General features: G+C 46.3%; 1 protein-coding gene across 1 annotated transcript in view; it reads right to left on the reverse strand.

Moving 5' to 3' along the window:
* ppp1r17 (protein phosphatase 1 regulatory subunit 17) overlaps positions 1–11741 on the reverse strand; it is a 224681-nt gene extending 212940 nt beyond the window's left edge. Inside the window, exons 1-2 of the mRNA XM_070874562.1 lie at positions 11654–11741; positions 8327–8470 (exon numbers count right to left, since the gene is read on the reverse strand). The gene's annotated coding sequence lies outside the window, so the exon portion shown is untranslated. The remainder of the gene's footprint in view (positions 1–8326; positions 8471–11653) is intronic.
* Between the last annotated feature and the right edge of the window lie 8886 nt (positions 11742–20627).

The raw sequence follows: 20627 nt of genomic DNA on the forward strand, positions 1-20627 counted from the left end.
CCTTTCCTTGGAACACTATATGGAGATCTGTGGCTGGGTTTAATAGTTTGTTATGCCAATTGTTGGTTCCCAGATTTATTTTGTCCTTATGAGAAGCTGAACTATAACCATTTCATAGCTTTTAAACTGGCTTCATTACCAAGAAGAAATGTACACAAATATTGATGCATCTGATCTGCTTGTATTTTATAAATGATTAAGACCCAAGTAGCATTACATCACTATCATAAGTGTATCTTAGAAGTATTATGACATGTATGTAGGCTTAGGGTTACTAGCCACCAGGTGATGTTACTGTCGGAGGTCATTGGACTGTACGCACGTGTGTACGACCAAGGTATAAAAGGCAAGCCATCATGTAATGTAATCACTTTGGGCCCTAATAAAGCAGAGCCAGGTTTGTACCTGTGTTAGTTTACAGTATTCAATCTATCGAGTTATTACATACATAATATTTGGCGATGAGGTAACTTAAGAACCTTCACATGCAAAAATTAGCACAATTGGAATACTGGAGAGATTCCTGGAGGGAGAGGACTGGGCAGATTTTGTAGCTCACCTGGACCAGTACTGCGTGGCCAACAAAATGGAGGAACTCACTGACGCAGTTAGGCGCAGGGCGGTCTTCCTCACGGTTTGCGGTCCGAAAATCTATGGACTCATAAAGAATCTTCTCTCGCCTGCAAGTCCAACGGACAAGGACTATGAGGAATTGTGTGCTCTGTTGTGTACGTGACTGTTGTATATGCAGACCATCGATGTACTCTATGTGAAGTCACTGTGTGATTGCATAAGTTGGAGACTTGTTTACTTGATGTACTATCAATAAGGCTTACACTGTGTACATACATGCTGGCACCACTAGAGGGTGCAACTAGTGGAGATTGGGGGTTTCCTGCCCTGATAGCAGGGCCCTGTATAAAAGGCTGCACACCATGCTTGTGAGACACTCTGGAGTTTGGAATAAAGGACCAAGGTCACTACAGTTTGAGTACAACACATTGCCTCGTGGAGTCTTTCAGAAATGCATTATAGACATAACAACTGGTGAAGAGAATAAGGACTTTCATGTGATCATGGCTACCCTTGGCACACTAAAAAACTTTGCAGAGGGTGATGATTGGGATGCCTTCATGGAAAGGCTCGAGCTATATTTCATGACAAACGACCTGGCAGGGGAGACGGACACATTGGCGGAGAAGCGCAAGGCTATACTGCTGACCAGTTGTGGGCCCGAGGTCTACCGCCTCATCAGGGATTTGCTGGCACCACGAAGGCCAAGGATATGACATACAATGAGCTGACTGAACTAATTCGCAGCCAACTTAACCCAAAAGAGAGCATCCTCACGGCCAGGCACAGATTCTACACTGACCGCAGACCTGAGGTCCAGGAGATTGCAAAATATGCTGCCAACCTCAGGAGACTTGCGGCACTGCGTGATTTTGGCACGCACCTTAACAAAGCATTGCGAGACATCTTCGTTATAGGAATTGGCCACAAAGGCCTCCTTCACAAGCTATTATCTGCCGACACCACAGTCAACCTGCAGAAAGCCATCGGCATCAGTCAGACGTTCATGACCTCGAACCTCTGACCTGCAGCACCAAGCAAATCATTCATCCTGTGGACTCAAACCCAGCAAGTACTGTACACAGAATGGTGCCTTTCACAGGCAAGACTGTAGAACGTGGCTCTGCCCAGGGCAGACAGCACAGATCTCAAGGTTCCAGAACTCAAAGTCCGCTGAGGGGTGCTAATCAAGTGGCACCATGCTGGCGTTGCAGAGGAAACCTTAGGGCTCACCAGTGTCGGTTTGCTGAGTACTTGTGCAAAGCCTGTAACACGAAGGGCCACCTCCAGCGCATGTGTAAAAGAAATATGACTCACAGTCTAGCAGAGGAGTCGGCAGCTGACTTTGAATCCAGCGGGGAGTATGATGATTTGGCCAGAGAGGCAGCTCAGCCCTAAGAATAAGTGTATGGAATGTATACCTGCACCGCCGATTGTCCTCCAGTGAAGTTGGAAGTCGAGATAAACGGCGTTCCAGTCTTCATGGAAGTGGACACGGGAGCGAGCCAGTCAGTGATGAGCCAGGATGTCTTTGAGAGGCTATGGAATCAAAAATGATCCGAGCTGGATCCAGAACAGGAAAAGTTGTGCACCTACACCAAGGAGCCGATCTCAGTCCTTGGTAGTGCGGATGTAAGTGTAATCCACAATGGCGTGGTGCACAAGTTATCTCGGTGGATTGTTGCAGGTAATGGTCCAACGCTACTCGGAAGAAGGTGGATGGAGAAGATCCAGTGGAAATGGGAAGACCTTTTCACTGCAGCAATCGATGTCCCCCGTGCTCAGAGGCAGAGCAAAACCTCACCTTCGCTAGGGCCAGGCACCAGAGAACAGACCAGCACAGCACCTGAGGCACAGACTGTCCATCACGACTGCGTGGCAATGATCCGACTGGAACAATCTAAAAATATCTTCCCAGCTCCAGTGACAGAACTTCTGGGGAGGAAGATCGAATTCACAGGCACTCTTCCAGCTTTTGTGGCAGAATCGCGGGAGAGAAGGATCAAGGCAGTCGACCTCGAGGACCGAGGCAAGATGGCGTTCCTGCTGCAACGAGGGGCAGCATCACTGAAAGAAAGATGGCCGTGGCCATATCACGAGGTACAACGCTGAGGGACCAACACATGGGGCCCAAGTTTCCACATGATTTGCGCCTGATTTTTTAGGAGCAACTGGTGGAGAATGGACTATCTTAGAAATCACAATTCTCCACATTTTTTTTCTGCAGTTCTAGTCAGGTAGAACAGTTCTACTTTGGAACAGAATTTTTTCTTCAAAAGGGGGCATGTCCGGCCACTGACGCCTGATTTGAAAGTTTCCACAGTGAAAACGTACTCCAAACGAAGTTAGAATGGAGCAAATGAAGATTTTTGTAGAACTGAAAAAACCTGTTCTACACATTAAAAAATCAGGCGCAGGTTACAAATTAGGCGTCCAGAACGAGGTGGGGGGGGAGTGGGGGGGGGGGAAGGGAAGTCATTAAATTCTACAATAAATCCTTATTTATACTTCTACAAATATTATACAAATAAATCCAACCTGAATAAACATTTATAAGCAAAGAAAAGATTAAATAAACCATCTTCCTACCTGTGTGAAAGTGCTTCAGGCACGTAGAATTCTGCAGTCAGCCTGAGGCGCCCGTTCATCCCGCGGGGGGGGGAGGAGGTGCCCGTTCTTTCCTGCGGGGGGGGGGGGGGGGACGAGGCGCCCGTTCTTCCCGCGGGGGGGGGGGGGGGGGAGGAGGTGCCCGTTCTTTCCTGCGGGGGGGGGGGGGAGGAGGCGCCCGTTCTTCCCGCGGGGGGGGGGGGGGGAGGAGGTGCCCGTTCTTCCCGCGGGGGGGGGGGGAGGAGGCGCCTGTTCTTTCCCGCGGGGGGGGGGGGGAGGCGCCCATTCTTACCCCTTGCTCCCCTTAGACGTAAGGGCCATATCTAACTCTCTCTTGAATATATCCAATGAACTGGCATCAACAACTCTCTGCGGTAGGGAATTCCACAGGTTAACAACTCTGAGTGAAGAAGTTTCTCCTCATCTCAATCCTAAATGGCCTACCCCTTATCCTAAGACTGTGTCCCTTGGTTCTGGACTTCCCCAACATCGGGAACAATCTACCCGCATCTAACCTATCCCATCCCGTCAGAATCTTGTATGTTTCTCTGAGATCCCCTCTCACCCTTCTAAACTCCAATGTATAAAGGCCCAGTTGATCCAGTCTCTCCTCATATGTCTGTCCAGCCATCCCTGGAATCAGTCTGGTGAACCTTTGCTGCACTCCTTCAATAGCAAGAATGTCCTTCCTCAGATTAGGAGACCAAAACTGAACACAATATTCCAGGTGAGGCCTCATCAAGGCCCTGTACAATTGCAGTAAGACCTCCCTGCTCCTATACTCAAATCCCCTAGCTATGAAGGCCAACATACCATTTACCATCTTTACCGCCTGCTGTATCTGTATGCCAACTTTCAATGACTGATGAACCATGACACCCAGGTCTCGTTGCACCTCCCCTTTTCCGAATCTGCCACCATTCAAATATTCTGCCTTTGTGTTTTTGCCCCCAAAGTGGATAACCTCACATTTATCCACATTATGCTGCATCTGCCATGCATTTGCCCACTTACCTAACCTGCCTAAGTCACCCTGCAGCCTCTTAGCATCCCCTCACAGCTCATACCCCCACCCAGTTTAGTGTCATCTGCAAACTTGGAGATATTACACTCAATTCCTTAATCCAAATCATTGATGTATATTGTAAAGAGCTGGGGTCCCAGCACTGAGCCCTGCGGCACCCCACTAGTCACTGCCTGCCATTCTAAAAAGGACCCGTTTATCCTGACTCTCTGCTTCCTTTCTGCCAACCAGTTCTCTATCCAGGTCAGTATATTACCCCCAATACCATGTGCTTTGATTTTGCACACCAATCTCTTGTGTGGGACCTTGTCAAAAGCCTTTTGAAAGACCAAATACACCACATCCACTGGTTCACCCTTGTCCACTTTACTAGTTACATCCTCTAAAAATTCCAGAAGATTTGTCAAGCATGATTTCCCCTTCATAAATCTATGCTGACTTGGACTGATCCTGTCACTGCTTTCCAAATGCACTGCTATTTCATCCTTAATAATTGATTCCAGCATTTTCCCCACCACTGATGTCAGGCTAACTGGTCTATAATTACCCGCTTTCTCTCTCCCTCCCTTTTTAAAAAGTGGTGTTACATTAGCTACTCTCCAGTCCATAGGAACTGATCCCAAGTTGATAGACTGTTGGAAAATGATCACCAATGCATCCACTATTTCTAGGGCCACTTCCTTAAGTATTCTGGGATGCAGACCAACAGGCCCTGGGGATTTAGCAGCCTTCAATCCCATCAATTTCCCTCACACAATTTCTCGCCTAATAAGGATATCCTTCAGTTCCTCCTTCTCACTAGACCTTCGGTCCCCTAGTACTTCCAGAAAGTTATTTGTGTCTTCCTTCGTGAAGACAGAACCGAAGTATTTGTTCAATTGGTCTACCATTTCTTTGTACATCATTATAAATTCACCTGAATCCGACTGCAAGGGACCTACGTTTATCTTCACTAATCTTTTTCTCTTCACATATCTATAGAAGCTTTTGCAGTCCGTTTTTATGTTCCCGGCAAGCTTCTTCTTGTACTCTATTTTCCCCCTCTTAATTAAACCCTTTGTCCTACTCTGCTGAATTTTAAATTTCTCCCAGTCCTCAGGTCTGCTGCTTTTTCTGGCCAATTTATATGCCTCTTCTTTGGATTTAACACTATCCTTAATTTCCCTTGTTAGCCACGATTGAGTCACCTTCCCCGTTTTACTTTTACTCCAGACAGGGATGTACAATTGCTGAAGTTCATCCATGTGATCTTTAAATGTTTGCCATTGCCTATCCACCATCAACACTAAGTATCATTTGCCATGATACAAACTGTAAAAAAAAAGTTTTTTCTTCCTTTCTTTGTACTTGCACTGTGTCTGATCTTGTATGTTAATGTAATGGGCCAGCTGCATGATCTTGCTGGGAGGGGGTGGGGGGAAGGGGGTGTGGGGGGAGGGAAATTGATCTATGTAGCCATGGACACACCCTGATGCCACTGGAACCTCCACCGAATCATCGAACCATCCAATCTGATAACCATTACCCAACTTTGTGGCAAAAGGAGTTGGGGGTTAACAGGGAGAGAGCCAAGCCAGAGCACAGCCAAGGTGCAAGGGCCATTGGCACTTAAGTCTGGGGAGAGCTAAGCCAGAGCACATAGTGCAAAGGTAATTGGCACAAAGTACTTGGGGGAGAGTGATGTATATGCAGACCATGGTGTAGTAACTTTGTGATTACATAAGTTGGAGAATTGTTTACCCGATGAACAACCTGAAAGAGGTTCTACATCATCTGGACAAAGTAGGACTCAGACTGAAACGTTCATAGTGCGACTTTATGGCACCAGAAGTCAAATTCCTGGGGAGGAAAATTGCTGCTGACGGCATCAGGCCTACGGATTTGAAAACCAAGGCCATCAAAAATGCACCCAAGCCTCAGAATGCTCAGAATGTGACGGAGCTGCGTTACATTCCTTGGTCTACTCAACTACTTCAGTAATTTCCTAGATTGAGCACTTCATTAGAGCCACTGAACATGCGGCTAAGAAAAGGCAACAACTGGGTTTTGGGTGCGTCTCAAGACAGAGCTTTTGAGAAAGCTACTCATCTGCTTTGCTCCAACAAGCTGCTGGTACATTATGATCCATGTAAGCGTCTAGTATTGGCCTGTGATGCTTCGTCATATGGAGTTGGTTGTGTGCTCCAACAAGCTAATGAGTCAGGTAAATTACAACCTGTTGGTATGCTTCTCAAAGTTTGTCAAAGGCAGAAGGAGCCTACAGCATGGTAGAAAAAGAAGCATTCGCCTGTGTGTTTGGGGTTAAAAAGATGCATCAGTACCAGTTTGGTCTTCGGTTTGAACTGGAAACAGATCACAAGCCACTCATTTCATTGTTTTCGGAAAACAAAGGTATCAATACCAATGCATCATCCTGCATCCAGAGATGAGCGCTGACATTATCTGCCTATGATTATGTCATTTGCCATAGACCTGGCACCGAGAATTGTGCCGATGCACTGAGCCGTCTGCTGTTGCCCACACCGGAGTGGAGACACCACAACCTGCAGACCTACTGTTAGTTATGGATGCTTTTGAAAGTGAAGGAACCGCTGTCACGGCTCAACAAGTTAAGACCTGGACCAGCCAGGACCCGATATTATCGGTTGTGAAACGTTGTGTCCTTAGTGGTGATTGATCTGCTATACGCAAGCAATGGGTGATGAGACCAAACCTTACAACCGTCGCAAAGATGAACTATCCATTCTGTCAGATTGTTTACTGTGGGGTACTCATGTTGTTATGCCTAAGAAAGGCAGAGAGAAATTTGTACATGATCTACATAGCACTCGTCCCAGTATTGTCATGATGAAAGCCTTTGCTAGATCTCATGTATGGTGGCCTGGAATTGACTCTGATCTGGAATCATGTGTGCATACTTGCATGCAGCTAAGTAAAGCACCAGTGGAATCGTCGCTGAGTCTGTGGTCATGGCCCACACTCATGTGTATATTCCAAGTAGATAGAGTGTATAATCATGTCATCCAGTACATCCACAGCTGCCATTGAGAGCCTTTGTGTCAAGTTTGCCACTCATGGTCTGGCCGACATCGTTGTAAGCGACAACGGACCTTGCTTCACTAGTCTGGAGTTTCAAGAGTTCATGAAACTCAAAGGTATCAAACATGTGAGGTCAACACCATTCAAACCCGCATCCAATGGTCAAGCAGAGCGTGCTGTCCAAACCATCAAAGTATGAAACGTGTAACTCAAGGTTCACTGCAGACTCGCTTGTCATGTATATTGCTTAGTTACAGGACAAGACTCCACGCGCTTATCGGGGTCCCTCCTGCTGAACTATTAACGAAGCGAGGTCTCAAGACCAAGCTCTCTCTTGTCCACCCTGATTTGAACAATCATATTGAATACAGACGTCAAAGTCAGCAGTGGTATCATGATCGCGTTGCTGTGTCACGCGACATTTCTGTTAACAATCCTGTGTATGTACTAAATTACGGTCAAGATCTCAAGTGAATCGCCGGTACTGTTATTGCCAAGGAGAGTAACTGTGTGTTTATTGTCAAGCTCAAGAATGAGCAAACATGCAGGAAACATGTTGATTAGATAAAGCTGTGGCACACAGAGGAACCGGAACAGTCTGAGGAAGACACAATCAGTGACCAACCAACCTACCCTCAGTCATCAGAGGACTCCGCTGTCATCAATTAATCTGGACTTTCAATCCCTGACATGGTCATTGCCACTCCCATCAGATCGGCTACCCAGCCCCCAGTCATAACAGACTCAGAATGCTCGCCCAAGGCTGGAGTTGAACTTAAGACGACCAACTCGGGAGTGAAAAGTCCCGGACCATCTCAATTTGTAAAAAGACTGTTACTAATATCTTAAAGGGGGATATTGTCATGTATGTATGCTTGGGGTTACTAGCCACTAGGTGGCGCCACTGTCGGAGATCATTGGGCTGTACACACATGTGTGTGGCCCAGGTATAAAAGGCAAGCCATCATGTAATGTAATCACTTTGGGCCCTAATAAAGCAGAGCCAGGTTCGTACCTGTGTTAGTTTACAGTATTCAGTCTATCGAGTTATTGCATACAGTTCCAAATAAATGAAAAATTTACTTCTATGCACTTGTGTGGAATCTCCTGTCTCCTTTTACCACTGTTTGCAATCTTTCTTGATTGTTTTGCTACTCCAGTGGTGTGTTCAGCAATGCCTCTAGTTTGAACTTTACTGCACCAGAGACTTTGGGTTTCTTCCTTTATCTGCCATTAAAGGAATTAAAAATATTAGATTTAAAGTAATTGGTAGAAAAATTAGAGGGGAGTTGAGGAGAACTTTTTTCACCCAGAGGGTGGCAGGGGCTGGAACTCACTGCCTGAAATGGTGGTAGAGGCAAAAACCCTCATTGCATTTAAAAAGTACTTGGATGTACACTTGAAGTGCTATTACCTACAGGGCTACGGACCAGGAGCTGGTAAGTGGGATCATGCTAGATAGCTCTTTTTTGGCTGGCACAGACATGATGGGCCGAATGGCCTCGTTCTGTGCTGTAAATTTCTATGATTCTATGAAGCACTAGCCTTGTATTGTCAAGGCCTAGGAGAAGCCCAGACCCCTTTGACAGAGGCCAGACCAGTATGAAAAACAACAACAACTTGCATTTAATTAGTGCCTTCAACATTGGGACAAAAATTGCTGTCAGAGGCTTCCCACGGATGCAAGCCTCTGACCACTGAATGCGATGCGCACCTACCTTCAGTCCCTGCATGCATGGAGAATTCCGTTTGAAATCGGCAGAGTCCTGCGCAGCGCATTACATCTCGCCACCCAGGAATGCCGCGCGCAGGAAACCTGTGGCTTTGTTCGTAAACTAGCCCCGTCCACAAGGCCTGTCAAAAAAGCTCATTTGAATAGGACACGCCCCCGATTATTTTTTAAAACTGTTCACAGTCTGCAGCATTGAAAGTCGCTGGGAAACCTTTAAGGTAAGATGTTTCTTTATAGTTCTTAAAGACTATTGTAATCTTTTAGAACATTTTAAGACTGTCAAATTGATTTGAAATTTTTTAAAATAGTTTTAAAGACTTTCAAAGAGATTTAAAGCAATTTAAAGACCCACAGCAATATGGTTCACTCTTAACTGCCCTCTGAAATGGCCTTGAAAGCCATTCAGTTGTCTCAAGGGCAATTAGGGATGGGCAATCAATACTGGCCTTGCCAGTGATACCCACATTTCATGAACAAATAAAAAAGAAAATATTTTACAGAGGTGTGTGGATCCTCTTCGGTTTTACAGATGTATGTCGTAAGTGGCACATGTCAAAGACCAACTCAGGATCACAAACAATTTTGTAAAACGGCCCGATCACCTTTCAGTGCATGTCCTCTGTCTGAATGGCATTCTGCATATATCAGCTGTTAGATGAATTAAATGATTCTAACATGATGTAATACACAAATAGTATGATGTAGGTATACGTGACACAGCATTATTTTCATGTCATTATGTGGTATTTTGTTACACTACATTGCTAAATAATTGTGCAATATTACTGTTCCTATGTCCTAGAAAATTGTGAAAAGTTATGCTGTTGCCATGAATTTTGGACATTAATAAACGACTAATGTGCTTGTTAAAACCTTTTGATTTTGTAGAATGTGTAAATACTATTTTTTTATGTTCATGTATCATCTCTGCACTGCTACACTGTCAGTTTAATCCATCAGTGCCTGTGCAGGTGTCTTTGCGTGGAGGGCATATTGCATTACATGAGACAGTCTTGGCTGCTAGGCACTAACAGTTGGTCAGTTTTCTTTCCATACCAAATGTCCATCTGTTGACTTTCTATTTACATTCATTTATTTTGAATCACAAAGTGCCCAATATCATCATCCTTGGACATTCAGACACCTGCAACTGTATCCAGGGACAGGTCTTAATATTTTCTAGAATTAAGAATATTTCTCCTCTGCTTGCTGACGTAACCCTCATCCGAACAATCCAGCCAGAACCAAATAGTCAAGTCCCACTGAAATGCTTGAACTTGCTGGGAGGACTGTACTGGTGGGAGAATGGGTGAGTGCACTGCCATTCCACCTTTAAATCTGTGTAGGGAATCAGCTTACTGGGCTGATGAGACAAAAACTTCTCTTTTAGTTGTGTTTCCTAAAAAAATAAAGAAATAAATTACATTTTTATAGCATCTTTCACATCCTCAGCGCAGCCCGAGCTACTTCAGAGGCAATGAAGTACGTTTGAACACAAGAAGGTCCCACAAACAGCAATTGGATGCAGTATGTGCAGATGCAAACTGAAGCTCCTCTCCGGCACAAGAACATATTTTAAACCCTGCCATAGAAAAGTACCCCACTAAACGTCTGCATTTTAATTTCTCCCCCCAGCTACCTTTGTAAATAAGATTGTCAATTTAGTGTAAGACTTATGGACAATTGTACACTGGACCCATACTTACTTGTTTCGTGCCACCTAAGCTTTTTATCTGTAGAGTGCACAAGTGGCAGAAATAAATATTTACACCTATAAAAGCACTTTATCATATCTTTAAATATCTCAAAGTACTCATAAATGTATTACTTTTGAAGTGCAGTGACTGTTATTATGAAGGACCCCATAAATGGCTAAAAGGGGAATGGCCAGCTAATTTAGTATTAATGTTGCAGGTTGAAGGAGAAATGTTGACTCGGCCATCGATGCAATGTCACACGAGTAAAAATTTCTATGAAGAGTTGATTTCTGTCTAATTAAAAGAGTAGATGAGCTGTGGCGTAAAAAAAGACTCGCAGTTATATAGCGCCTTTCATAACCTCAGAATGTCCCTAGCGCTTTCCAGCCAATGAAGTACTTTTTGAAGTATAGTCACTGGTGCAATGTTGGAAATGCGGCAGCCAATTTGCGCACAGCAAGCTCCCACAAACACAATGACCTGATAATTTGTTAAACTGTGTTAAGATGATAGATCATTTACAATTATATTTGGCCAGAAATTGCGGTCGGAGGCTTCCCGCGGGCGGATGCCTCCGACCAAACTTTTTTTACGAACGTACCTGGTGGTCCCAGAGGAATGAATACTCCCGCTCCGAGGCCTAGATGCACAGCCCAGCGCAGAGGCCCATGCATCCCAATAGCGTACATGCATCCTGGGATCACGTGGGCCTGGACCACCAATGAAAATGGAGTATTCTCATTGACAGTAATGGTGAGTCCCGTTTGTATGGAGCTCCCATGACTATCAATGAGAATACCCCAAAAACACAGAAACACAATACATAAATAAAAAAACACTCCACATATTTAAAATTAATTGAAATTAAATGTTTTAGAAAAAAACAATATTTTTTGAATTTTTTTTTAATGGCCCTGAAATTCCTGGAAGACCATTCCCGCGGGCAACCTGCTAAAATAAAGACAAAAAATGCACATTTACCTTCCTCTCCTGCTTCCGATTTTTTGATGAAGATTCCCGGGCAGCGTATGACGTCACGCCGCCCGGGAATGCAGCGCGCGATACCTGTGGATTCTTTCCAAGTCCGTCCCCGCTCACAGGAGCTGTCAAAAGGAGCTCATTTACATAGGCCACGCCCCTGATTTTTATTTACCTTCAGTTCTGGATTTGGTTAGAGGTCACGACAAGGCTTTGAAAGATGAGATTTTCTATGATTTTTTAATCTTTTAGAATAGTTTAAATATTGTCTAATTTATTTTAAACATTTTAACAGTTTTAAAAGTTAATTAAAGCATTGTGCGCTGAAAGCCGGCTTTTCTGATGCCTTCCTGGGTCCTTACACACTTCGTACGGACCCGGGACATCGGAATTTCAGGGCCATTATGTTTTAATAGGGTTAAAAATAAACTTACCTTAATGGACAATATAAAAATTAGTGATAAAATTCCATTTTTCTATCTTTTCAAACTTTTACGCTGGTAAAAGCAGGCTTTCTTAAACCTATTAATGCATAAGTTAACAATTACCTCTTGTTCTTTCCTGTTTCAGTGTATTCCTGCTCCCTTTCCCTCTCCTGATTCAGTCTTCTGTACAATAATGCTTGGTTGCTACTGAAGAATTGCATGTTTGAAAAAAATACATTTCCACTTTACTTTTTATTCTTTTTATATTTTTTGTGTATGAAACTTTTGTGAATATAAAAACTTAACGATTACAATTTCCCTAATTTCAATTAATTATTCTTCCATTGAATCTTAGTCACTCATTTAAATTAGAGAAACGTTATGGGTGGGGCTAAAGTTTTTGCATTTGCCATAAATATGATGAGGAGGGGGTCAAGAGTTCACAAAATAATGACAGATGATGCAGTCCATTTGTCCCAGTTAGTTCATCAATCTAAAAGACCTGAGAGTCTTCCTATTACAGCATTTAGTAATTTCCTAAATAATTCTAGATTTATCACCTCCACCACTTTGCCACAAAGTCCATCTACTACTCTCTGTGAAGATACCTCTAATATTACTGCTAAAGTTACCTTTTACTAGTTTGAGCCTGTGTTCCCTTGTCCTACTCCCAGTTGTAAATTAAAGTTGTATTCTGGTTCAACTTTTTCCATACTATTTACAATCTTATACACCTCTATAAAATCATTTTTTCCAGACTGAACAGCCCAAGTATCTCCCAAGTCTTCACATCTTAGACTCCTGACACTAGGGATCAGTCCTCTGGCCCTTTTCTGTACTGCCTTCAGTGTTTGAATATTCTCCATGTGTCTCAGTATCTAGAACTGGATACAGTACTCAAGGTATGGTCTGACCCGTCTCTTTCCACTTCATCCAACACCATTCATGAAGTCTGAATTACTTGTTGTCCTTTCTATGTGCACTTGTCTTCATGAAATTTCATTTGCCATTTATCTGCCCACACACTTCCGTTGTCCAACCCAGTCTGTAATTTTTGAAATTATTCCACTGCCTCTAACAGTTTGGTATTTGGCGACTTTGCATTGAGTTTCTGAGTCTAGGGCCCCCATATTTACAGGGAGGTAAGGAGAATGTGGATGAGGCTGAAAACAGCCAAATAACCCGGTGAGGCCGGGGGTATGGAGGTCCTGTCAAACTTAACGGCAGGACCGTATTATAATTTTCTTGATTCATTTCCCGTCTGATAGACAGCCAAATTGACAGATTGGCCAGCAGCCAGGAGGTAAGATAAGTAGGAGGAGGCCACAGCTTTGGACCCTTGGGAAAAGTCTCCATCAATCTGGAGGGGGGAAGGTTGGTGAACGGGGCTGAGGAGCAAGGTTGGCGAGCAGGGTTGTGGCTGAAAATGAGGGGGGACGGTTGGCATTTGGGGCTGGGTGGATGGGGAAGGATGGCATTTGGGGCTGGGGGGATGGGGAAGGTTGGTGATTGGGGCTGGGGGATGGGGAAGTTTGGCGGTGGGGCTGGGGGGATGGGGAAGGTTGGCGACTGGGGCTGGGTGGATGGGGAAGGATGGCATTTGGGGCTGGGTGGATGGGGAAGGTTGGCGTTTGGGGCTGGGGGGATGGGGAAGTTTGGCGGTGGGGCTGGGGGGATGGGGAAGGTTGGCATTTGGGGCTGGGTGGATGGGGAAGGTTGGCATTTGGGGCTGGGGGGATGGGGAAGTTTGGCGGTGGGGCTGGGGGGATGGGGAAGGTTGGCATTTGGGGCTGGGGGATGGGGAAGTTTGGCGGTGGGGCTGGGGGATGGGGAAGGTTGGCGTTTGGGGCTGGGTGGATGGAGAAGGTTGGCGGTGGGGCTGGGGAAGGTTGGTGATTGGGGCTGGGGGATGGGGAAGGTTGATGATTGGGGCTGGGGGGATGGGGAAGGTTGGCGGTGGGGCTGGGGAAGGTTGGTGATTGGGGCTGGGGAAGGTTGGTGATTGGGGCTGGGGAAGGTTGGTGATTGGGGCTGGGGGTGATGGGGAAGGTTGACGATTGAGGCTGGAGAAGGTTGGCGGTGGGGCTGGAGAAGGTTGGTGATTGGGGCTGGGGGGATGGGGAAGGTTGGCGACTGGGGCTCGGGAAGGTTGGCGTTCCGGGCTGGGGAAGGATGGCATTTGGGGCTGGGGAAGGTTGGCGATCGGGTCTGGGGAGATGGGGAAGGTTAGCGATCGGGGCTGAGGAAGATTGGCGATTAGGGCTGGAGGGATGGGGAAGGTTGCCGATTGCGGCTGGGGAAGGTTGGCGATCGAGGCTGGGATAGGCTGGCGATCGGGGCAAGGGAATGTTGGCGATCGGGGCTGGGAAAGGTTGGTGATCGGGGCTGGAATAGGTTGGCGATTGATGCTGAGGAAGGTTGGCGATTGAGACTGGGGGCATGGGGAAGGTTAGCGATCGGGGCTGGGAAAGGTTGGCGATTGGGTCTGGGATAGGTTGGCAATCGGGGCTGGGAAAGCATGACAATCGGGGCTGGGGGGATGGAGAATGTTAGCGATCGGGGCTGGGGCAGGTTGCCGATCGCAGCTGGGAAAGGTTGGCAATTGGGGCTGGGGAAGGTTGGCGATCGAGGCTGGGATAGGTTGGCGATTGATGCTGGGATAGGTTGGCGATTGATGCTGAGGAAGGTTGACGATTGGGGCTGGGAAAGGTTGGCGATCGAGGCTGGGATAGGTTGGCGATTGATGCTGAGGAAGGTTGACGATTGGGGCTGGGAAAGGTTGGCGATCGGGGCTGGGAAAGGTTGGCGATCGGGGCTTGGGGGATGGGGAAAGGTTAGCGATCGGGGCTGGGGAAGGTTGGCGATCGGGGCTGGGGAAGGTTGGCGATCGGGGCTGGGGGGATGGGGAAGGTTGCCGACTGGGGCAGGGGGGATGGTGGAGGTTGGCGAGCGGGGCTGGGGGGATGGGGAAGGTTGGCGATCGGGGATGGGGAAGGTTGGCGAGCGGGGCTGGGGGAATGGGGAAAGGTTAGCGATCGGGGCTAGGGAAGGTTGGCGATCGGGGCTGGGAAAGGTTGGCGATCGGGGCTGGGGGGATGGGGAAGGTTGGCGATCGGGGATGGGGAAGGTTGGCGAGCGGGGCTGGGGGAATGGGGAAAGGTTAGCGATCGGGGCTAGGGAAGGTTGGCGATCGGGGCTGGGAAAGGTTGGCGATCGGGGCTGGGGGGATGGGGAAGGTTGGCGAGCGGGGCTGGGGGGATGGGGAAGGTTGGCGATCGGGGATGGGGAAGGTTGGCGAGCGGGGCTGGGGGGATGGGGAAGGTTGAAGGGTCCCTATCACTTTAAGGGTCGAGTAATAAAGTAGAAATGCTGATTAAATTTCTTACATATTTGAACCAATAGGTTATTCATTTGTTGTAAACTGAGTTTCAAGAATCTCAGACGTGACTTGTCAGTTAAAGTAATTCCTAGAGGCAGTGAATGTTGGTCTATATCACGCCTCACTTGTGCAGTTCTCATCAACATCATAGGCAGTCGCTCGGAATCGAGGAAGATTTGCTTCCACTCTAAAAATGAGTTTGTAGGTGACTGAACAGTCGAATATGAGCACGACAGTCCCCGTCACAGGTGGGACAGACAGTCATGGAGGGATAGGGTGGGTGGGGAGTCTGGTTTGCCACACGCTGTTTCCGTTGCCTGCGCTTGGTTTCTGCATGCTCTCGGTGATGAGACTCAAGGTGCTCAGCATCCTCCCGGATGCACTTCCTCCACTTAGGGCGGTTTTTAGCCAGGGACTCCCAGGTGTTGGTGAGGATGCTGTATTTTATCAGGAAGGCTTTGAGGGTGTCCTTGAAATATTTCCTCTGCCCACCTTTGGCTCGTTTGCCGTGAAGGAGTTCCAAGTAGAGCGCTTGCTTTGGGAGTCTTGTGTCAGGCATGCGATTAACGTGGCCTGCCCAGCGGAGCTGATCAAGTGTGGTCAGTGCTTCAATGCTGGGGATGTTGGCCTAGTTGAGGACGCTAATGTTGGTGCATCTGTCCTCCCAGGGGATTTGCAGGATCTTGCTATAACTCTCAGCTGTCAGTGGTAACGTTCTTGCCTCTGATTCAGAAGGTTGTGGGTTCAAGAACTCTATTTTCCTCTATGCTGATTTTTGGTGCGCAAGAGGATGTGCGGCCAATTTTTTTGCGCCAAAAAAAGTACAACTTTCGCCAAAGTAAAATTTAATTTTGACGCTGCAGTACCCAAAGTTAAATCTAGGGGTGGCGCTTTAAGTGTGTGCCGAAAAGTCAGTGAGCATGCGTCGGAAAGAAAACCCTTTTTCCATGTGATGGGCGTGTCTGCGCATCGACAGTGAACTTCCTGGTCTGGATCAAGAGCTTGTGAGAACACAATGGAATCAGAGCTGAATCTGGACATTTAAATTTTAGCTGCAAAAGATAGATCCAAGGGAAGGGGAGTGAGAAGGATAAGGAGAAGGAGAAGAGTGAAGGGCCAAGAGATTTCCAGCAGAAGAAATTGAGCCCATGGTAGGCATAATTGAACAGAGATGGGATAAGAACATAAGAACATAAGTGTTATATATGTAAACATATTTACTCTGTACAGCTACCAGAGGGCTCATGCCCTGGAGTCCCAAGGGATCCCATAATCCCTTGGGAGCACAGGTATTTAAGGAGGCTTCAGAGGTTGGGGAGGCAATCTGGAGACCTGCAATAAAAGACTAAGGTCACACTTTACTTTGAGCTCACAGTGTTCAGTCTGACTCTATCTCCATACACTACAACTGGCAGCAAGATACAGATACCGAACCCAAAGAGGCAGAGAACAGTGGGCATCCTGGAGAAATTCTCAGAGGGAGATGATTGGGAAACCTTTGTGGAGCAACTCGACCAATACTTCGTGGCCAATGAGCTAGATGGGGAAGAGAGCGCTGCCAAACGAAGGGCGATCTTCCTCACCGTCTGTGGGGCATCAAAGTATGGCCTGAAGAAGAATCTGCTCACTCCAGCGAAACCCACGGAGAAATCATATGACGATTTGTGCACACTGGTCCAAAAGCATTTGAACCCGAAGGAAAGTGTTCTGATGGTGAGGTATCGGTTCTATACCCACAAAAGGTCTGAAGGCCAGGAAGTGGAGAGTTATGTCGCCGAGCTAAGACGCCTTGCAGGACATTGCGAATTTGAAGGACATTTGGAGCACATGCTCAGAGACTTTTTTGTACTTGGCATTGGCCACGAAATCATACTTCGCAAACTTTTGACTGTAGAGACCCCAACCTTGAGTAAGGCCATAGCGATAACCCAGGCGTTCATTGCCACCAGTGACAATACGAAGCAAATCTCTCAGCACACAAGTGCTGCTACAAGTACTGTGAACAAAGTGATGTTGTTTTTGAATCGTAATATACAGGGCAGGTCACACATACCTTCAGCTACACGTCCGCAGATGTCTCAGAGTCTACCATCAAGGGTGATGAATGCAAGTCCATTAACATCTTGTTGGTGCTGCGGGGTGATCATCGTTTCCATTCATGCCAATTCAAAGGGTACATTTGCAAGGGCTGTGGAACAATGGGACACCTCCAACGAGCGTGCAGATGTGCTGCAAAGCCTGCTAAACCTGCAAACCACCACGTTGCAGAGGAGGACAGATTCACAGAGGATCACGACGAACCAGAGCCTCAGATCGAGGAGGCAGAAGTAGATGGGGTGCACACATTCACCACAAATTTTCCCCCGATCATGCTGAATGTTGAACTAACTGGACTCCCGGTGTCAATGGAGCTGGACATGGGCGCGAACCAGTCGATCATGGGCAAAAAGACTTTCGAAAGGCTGTGGTGCAACAAGGCCTCAAGGCCAGTCTTAATTCCAGTTCACATGAAACTAAGAACTTACACGAAAGAACTGATTCTTGTAATCAGCAGTGCTAACGTAAAGGTCTCCAACGATGGAGCAGTGAACTCTGGGTGGTATTGAGTGATGGTCCTACGCTGTGCAGCAGAAGCTGGCTGGGAAAGATACGCTGGAACTGGGACGACATCCGAGCACTATCGCCCGCTGACGACACTTCGTGTGCCCAGGTCTTAAACAAATTTCCTTCGCTATTCAAACCAGGCATCGGGAAATTCCAAGGAGCAAAAGTGCAGATCCATCTCATTCCGGGGGCGTGATCCATTCATCACAAGGCGAGAGCAGTACTGTACATGATGAGAGAAAGGGCATAAATCGAGCTAGACCGGCTGTAAAGAGAGGGCATAATTTCACAGATCGAGTTCAACGATGTGTAATGAGACAGGAAAAATAAACGATCTCCAAGTAAAAGATCCTCTCGGAATGAGTGATCACAGTATGGTTGAATTTGTAATACAGATTGAGGGTGAGGAAGTAGTGTCTCAAATGAGCATACTATGCTTAAACAAAGGGGACTACAGTGGGATGAGGGCAGAGTTGGCTAAAGTAGACTGGAAACACAGACTAAACAGTGGCACAATTGAGGAACAGTGGAGGACTTTTAAGGAGCTCTTTCATAGTGCGCAAACAAAAATATATTCCAGTGAAAAAGAAGGGCGGTAAGAGAAGGGATAACCAGCCGTGGATAACCAAGGAAATAAAGGAGAGTATCAAATCAAAGACCAATGCGTATAAGGTGGCCAAGGTTAGTGGGAAACTAGAGGATTGGGAAAATTTTAAACAACAGCAAAGAATGATTAAAAAAGCAATAAAGAAAGGAAAGATAGATTACGAAGGTAAACTTGCGCAAAACATAAAAACAGAAAGTAAAAGCTTTTACCGACATATAAAATGGAAAAGAGTGACTAAAGTAAATGTTGGTCCCTTAGAAGATGAGAAGGGGGATTTAATAATGGGAAATGTGGAAATGGCTGAGACCTTAATCAATTATTTTGCTTCGGTCTTCACAGTGGAAGACACAAAAACCATGCCAAAAATTGCTGGTCACAGGAATGTGGGAAGGGAGGACCTTGAGACGATCACTATCACTAGGGGGGTAGTGCTGGACAGGCTAATAGGACTCAAGGTAGACAAGTCCCCTGGTCCTGATGAAATGCATCGCAGGGTATTAAAAGAGATGGCGGAAGTTATAGCAGATGCATTCGTTATAATCTACCAAAATTCTCTGGACTCTGGGGAGGTACCAACGGATTGGAAAGCAGCTAATGTAACGCCTCTGTTTAAAAAAGGGGGCAGACAAAAGGCAGGTAACTATAGGCTGGTTAGTTTAACATCTGTAGTGGGAAAATGCTTGAAGCTATCATTAAGGAAGAAATAGCGGGACATCTAGATAGGAATAGTGCAATCAAGCAGGTGCAGCATGGATTCATGAAGGGGAAATCATGTTTAACTAATTTACTGGAATTCTTTGAGGATATAACGAGCATGGTGGATAGAGGTGTGCCGATGGATGTGGTATATTTAGATTTCCAAAAGGCATTCGATAAGGTGCCACACAAAAGGTTACTGCAGAAGATCAAGGTACGCGGAGTCAGAGGAAATGTATTAGCATGGATCGAGAATTGGCTGGCGAACAGAAAGCAGAGAGTCGGGATAAATGGGTCCTTTTCAGGTTGGAAATCGGTGGTTAGTGGTGTGCCACAGGGATCGGTGCTGGGACCACAACTGTTTACAATATACATAGATGACCTGGAAGAGGGGACAGAGTGTAGTGTAACAAAATTTGCAGATGTCACAAAGATTAGTAGGAAAGTGGGTTGTGTAGAGGACACAGAGAGGCTGCAGAGATTTAGATAGGTTAAGCGAATGGGCTAAGGTTTGGCAGATGGAATACAATGTCGGAAAATGTGAGGTCATCCACCTTGGAAAAAAAACAGTTAAAGGGAATATTATTTGAATGGGGAGAAATTACAACATGCTGCGGTGCAGAGGGACCTGGGGGTTCTTGTGCATGAATCCAAAAAGTTACTTTACAGGTGCAGCAGGTAATCAGGAAGGCGAATGGAATGTTGGCCTTCATTGCGAGAGGGATGGAGTACAAAAGCTGCAACTGTATAGGGTATTGGTGAGGCCGCACCTGTAGTACTGCGTGCAGTTTTGGTCACCTTACTTAAGGAAGAATATACTGGCTTTGGAGGGGGTACAGAGACAATTCACTAGGCTGATTCCGGAGATGAGGGGGTTACCTTATGATGATAGATTGAGTAGACTGTGTCTGTACTCGTTGGAGTTCAGAAGGATGAGGGGTGATCTTATAGAAACATTTAAAATCATGAAAGGGATAGACAAGATTGAGGCAGAGAGGTTGTTTCCACTGGTCGGGGAGACTAGAACTAGGGGGCACAGCCTCAAAATACGGGGGAGCCAATTTAAAACCGAGTTAAGAAGGAATTTCTTCTCCCAGAGGTTTGTGAATCTGAGGAATTCTCTGCCCAAGGAAGCAGTTGGGGCTAGCTCATTGAATGTATTCAAGTCACAGATAGATAGATTTTTAACCAATAAGGGAATTAAGGCTGGGTAAGTGGAGCTGAGTCCACGGCCAGATCAGCCATGATCTTATTGAATGGCGGAGC

Source organism: Pristiophorus japonicus, chromosome 1 (assembly GCF_044704955.1).
Source record: "Pristiophorus japonicus isolate sPriJap1 chromosome 1, sPriJap1.hap1, whole genome shotgun sequence".
In the NCBI taxonomy this organism is placed as follows: Eukaryota; Metazoa; Chordata; class Chondrichthyes; family Pristiophoridae; genus Pristiophorus; species Pristiophorus japonicus.